This window comes from Plectropomus leopardus, unplaced genomic scaffold (assembly GCF_008729295.1).
Source record: "Plectropomus leopardus isolate mb unplaced genomic scaffold, YSFRI_Pleo_2.0 unplaced_scaffold14195, whole genome shotgun sequence".
Taxonomy (NCBI): Eukaryota; Metazoa; Chordata; class Actinopteri; order Perciformes; family Serranidae; genus Plectropomus; species Plectropomus leopardus.
This window is the reverse complement of record NW_024615163.1, coordinates 460-5194: the sequence shown is the minus strand read 5'-3', so window position 1 is coordinate 5194 and position 4735 is coordinate 460. Positions and strand designations below refer to the sequence as shown.

Below are 4735 nucleotides of genomic sequence, written 5' to 3'. Positions count from 1 at the left end.
CTGATCAGAAATGTTGCATTTCTATCTGTTTTAGGGAAGCAGTGATCCTTTCACTGTCAAAAAAGAAAATGTATTTTATTCTAAGATCAAGTTTTGTTTTTTCCATTTCATCACTTTGTGAGGCCGGTGGTCTTAAACTTCCTATTAGAGCCAAATTTAATGTCTTTGTTGTCATTTTGGCACCTTTTGTAGGAGCCTGGAAATCAACAGCCGCTGGAACAACTACTGCTGTCGTCCTCGCTGTCTTTCTCCTCTCTGTCTTCATACTGACCAGGTAAGACGTTTATTTCCACTAAATTATTGTTTATTTAAGTAAAATTACTATGTATTACAACTTGGATCTAATTTTTTGAAAAAGTCTGGCCATGAATTCTGTCAGTTTTGACAGAATTGCAGTCACCAAATGAGGCCGATTTCATGTTTCTTTCCTCTTTGGACAAAGTGCAAAACAAGTCAACCCTTAACTCCGTTTTTATTAAATACTTTCTGGAGGTGACAATAAAATCCAGCATTGTATGCACACAACTATGGTGGGTGTAATAGGTCAAAGCTGAAACAGGAAGTTTTGGTTTTTTTTTCAAATATGTTTGGGTAACCTGAGGGTTTGTTTAACACCTGTGAGACTGTGTGACTACTTGCTGCTGAATTCCCAAATATCAGAACTTCACTTGAATAAGTTATTGTTACTTAAAAAAGGAAAACATCCCAAACTGCAAAAAAAAAAAGGTTTCTAGAAACCTCAATATCTGCTGTAATAAATCCTTAAAATGTAATGACTATATCAGTTTATGTAATTATTTTTTTTAAAAATTCTCCTACCCAGAAAGAAGAGGGCTGCCAACCAATCATCTGAGCTCAGAGCGAGGCGTGACGACAGGAGACAGGTGAGGAAGAAGATCTGAATGACAGCAATGCAAAAGAAAAGTTATTCAGTTTAGACTGCTGGGTCACATGGGAAATAGGCTTAGGCGGTCTGTAATATTTCATATATTTCATACTAATAAATGAAAAAGCGACATAATGTCAAGAGAGGTAATATTCTCACACTCATTTTCCTTATTAAACAGAGAAATACAACTGTGAGCTAGCTTTGTTTCGGTCATTGAAGACTGATGAAGCTAAACAGCCTCATTAATTCATCATAAAACGCTCTTTCAGAAAGAGAAACATTGAAAGAAAAAAAAAAGTCTTTTCCTCGGATATTACCAAAAATTTTAAAAGGAAAAAAAACAAAACACAAGTTTTTCTTTAAAAACCGGCGGTAAAATAAACACAAAATACAGCCATTTAAAGTTGTATAACCCCTCCCTTAAGCCAAAGTAAAAAACACAGATGTGCTTAAAAATTATTTGACAAACCCTTCATGCATCACCAGCTCCCTCCTATATATATATAACGGAGTTATATTTAAAATAAGCAGTTCTAATACTGTTCTGGATTCATTATATTTAAAAAAAAAAAAAAGCCATTAATATTATATTGTAATGAAAAAGAGAGACTGCATGTTTTTTTAAATTTGCCTCAAAGTCATAAAAGATTTATTGGGTAAAATATAAATCCTGATCCTATTTAAAGCTGTTAAAGTAACAGCGACCTTACCTGCAGCATCTTTCCCCTCAGAGACAGCGGGACGACGGGCGGGACGACGGGCGGGACGACGGGCGGGACGACGGGCGGGACGACCTTCACTATGCCAGTGTCCTGTTTTACAAGAACCGCGCAGATTTTCTCTCCTCCTTCATCAGACCAGCTCAGCCTCGCAGACACAAGAAGGACGAGAGTGTTGTTTACGCTGAGGTCACATTCAAGAGGTGAGCCGCTCCTCTCACACAAATATTATCCTCATTTGATGATATACCATGCAGGATTTTCCTAAAAAACAATGTACTCATACAAAACAAATCCCCCTCAGTCATCATTGATTTCAGTCAATTTAAAGCCCTGCTGACTGACATACAGCACAGTGAATGTATGTTTTTTGATAGATGTTGAGGTTGGGTTTTTTTGGAGTATGTGTTGATGTAAAAACACATGCCGAATGTATATGTTTGCTTTTAATGTGCACGTTAATGTCTGCCTCACTTCTCATGTCTTATTAAAGTATTTTGTAATGTGTTTTTGTCTTTTTTTAGGTAATCAGAGCATCCTTGTGAAAGAGAGCTTGCTCTCAATGGCCTCCCCTGTTGAAATAAATGTTAAATGAAATAAAATAAAAGATCATTATGACCCATAAGAAGTGTGTAGCGGTGCATTTATCTGCAGAGATTGTAGCCTCTGGAATTGTGAAAATAGCGCAGAAAAACGCAAATATAGTGAGGCCAAACAGCAAGTGGACAAAGCTTGTTCCAAAAAAAAAGTGAATCTGGGGTTTGCTTTTGTTTTTGTGGAGCTAATATCCTGCCAAAATGTAACGAAAAAACAAAACATGTCTAACAAATGCCCTACGATTTACTAACAAACACAAAAAACGTAATCGACAAACTAATGCAATTTATTTTATACATAATGTTCCTATGAAACAAATACCTAACATATTTGTACTACATCACGCTTCAGAAACAAACACAACGTGTCCTATAATATTCTAAAAGAGACCAAAAATTATCGGGTGATTTTCAGCACAGTTTTTCATCCCTGACGGATTTTTTCTCAACTGTCTCGAGTAATTCCGCCTCCACAACAGCGGGTTGCACTTTGAATCAGTTTAAACTCTGCTGTTTTTTATGAAGCACAATGTTTATATTTCTTAACCAGTTGCAGTGACTTTTTTTATATCCATGAGTTTATGATCCACATGTAAAAGGAAAGTTTTGTTTCTAGTTAGATAAAAGTTCAATATTTAGACCAAAATCACTGCTGGGGGGCAAACAGAGCGTCAAAACTACCTTGTGTATGTTAGTCAGTCGTACTGTTCAATAGTTTCGCCATATTTCAGTTACTGTGCAGAGGTTTGGGGCAACAACTACAAAAGTTCTTTACATTCACTTTCTATTATTCAAAAAAGCAATACGAATCATTCACAACGTCAGATATCTGGATCACACTAACTCTTTATTCTAACCATCACGATTAAAGATTAAAATTTAAGGATATGGTGGAATTTTAAACAGCACAAATAATTTTGAAGGCTAATAAGAAACTACTTCGATAAAATATTCAAAAATTATTTTTCGGGAGGGTGGTTGCAATGTAAGGGTAGCATTTCATTTTAAATCGTATGGTTTTCAGACCACCAGGAAAAGTTTTTATCAGTCTGTGGCATTCAAACACTGCCCAAACATAATAAGTTTAAATTTCTGTATAAAAACAACATTTTCACGAGGTACAGGAGTGAAGACGGGCTTTGACAATCACGGGGTGTTTGAAGGGGACACAGTTTAGTTTTGCTTCTTCTTTGACAGCTTTATCATTCTCTTTTTCTGTAAATAATGCTGAAAAATTATTGAAATTGCATTTTACTATGTGGGTGTACGTATTTATGTGTAATTACTTATATGTTTAAATGAGTAAGGAAGCTAGTTAATTAAAATTCAATGATTTATGGGGAAGGGGTGGGATTTAATACATTTTTACTTCTCTCTTCTATTTTTTTTATGTTTTTCATTGTAATTTTTAGGGTTAGGGGTTAGGTTTTTTTGTCAGCCTGTTTTTGGGCAGTATTTTCTTTATTTCCTTTTTACATGTTTGAAATAGATAAAAATCAAGTCAAGTTTAAAGTCTCATTACCTTGCCAACACACATCGTCGCTTTTGCATCATTTAAAATCTTACCTGTAAAATTCACAAATGTTTTTTTCTCTTTGAAAACCAGATGTCAGAGGTCAGCCGCGGAGGATTCGGCGGCAGCATTGTACAGCACAGTCATCAAAACCAACTAAGCAAAGGGAATCTCCAGCTTTTCATGTAAGTACTTTTATTTAAGCATATAACAGTTTTCATATAATTCTTTCACAGAATACAGCTTTAAGACAACATTACATTAATAAACTGTTTAATTACGTGTGGACAAATTGGAGTCTTTGAAGAATATTTTAAAGGCACAGGTCACCCCAAAAACAAATGCACATATTTTTCCTCTCACCTGCAGTGCTATTTGTCAATCAAAAACTGTTCTGGTGTGAGATGCAAAGTGTTGGGGATGTCTGCCTTCTGATGATAATACTAGATGGCACTCGAAGTGCCAAAAAATACATTTAAAAGTTCAAAAGCAATGTCTCTTTACAGAAATCATGAGCCGGTTACTCAAAATAATCCACATTCCTTGTTTTGATAAGTTTCATACAGGAACTATTTTCTTTCTACCAAACTACTGTATATCCACCAAATGTGTCACTGTGCAGAAGGAAGGGTGCATCGACTCACAGACAAGAGTGCGAGGTGAAAACATTCGTGGTGTCCAAGCTGTAACTTGAGCTAGCTCAGTGGTGATAGGTCAGCTTGTGATAGATGAGAGCATCCTTCAGTGCGGTGATGCTGTTGGCGGCTGGACTTCTACATAAAGCTGCTAATAACAGTTGATTACCATGAGTAACCAGGTCATGATTTCTGGAAAGAGACATTGCTGTTGAGTATCTGCAACACTCAGCAACTCACACCAAAACAACCTAGATAAAAAAAGGAAATATGTAATTTTTTTAAATCAATTTTCTAAAATCTGTAATACCTTAAGGGAGGCAGTTTAGTTTACTTTTATTACTGCAGTGTCTAGTTCCTCTTTATTCTTATATCATGACAGT

General features: G+C 35.7%; 1 long non-coding RNA gene across 2 annotated transcripts; it reads left to right on the top strand.

Annotated features, from left to right (window-relative positions):
* Nucleotides 1–203: 203 nt before the first annotated feature.
* LOC121964142 lies at nucleotides 204–4513 on the top strand. Of its 2 annotated transcripts, none has more exons than XR_006107324.1 (4): nucleotides 204–274; nucleotides 824–884; nucleotides 1621–1811; nucleotides 3811–4513. It is a non-coding gene; the product is annotated as an uncharacterized LOC121964142 (long non-coding RNA). The 2 variants fall into 2 exon arrangements; XR_006107323.1 differs by lacking the exon at nucleotides 3811–4513 and adding an exon at nucleotides 2133–2222.
* The last annotated feature ends 222 nt before the right edge of the window (nucleotides 4514–4735 follow it).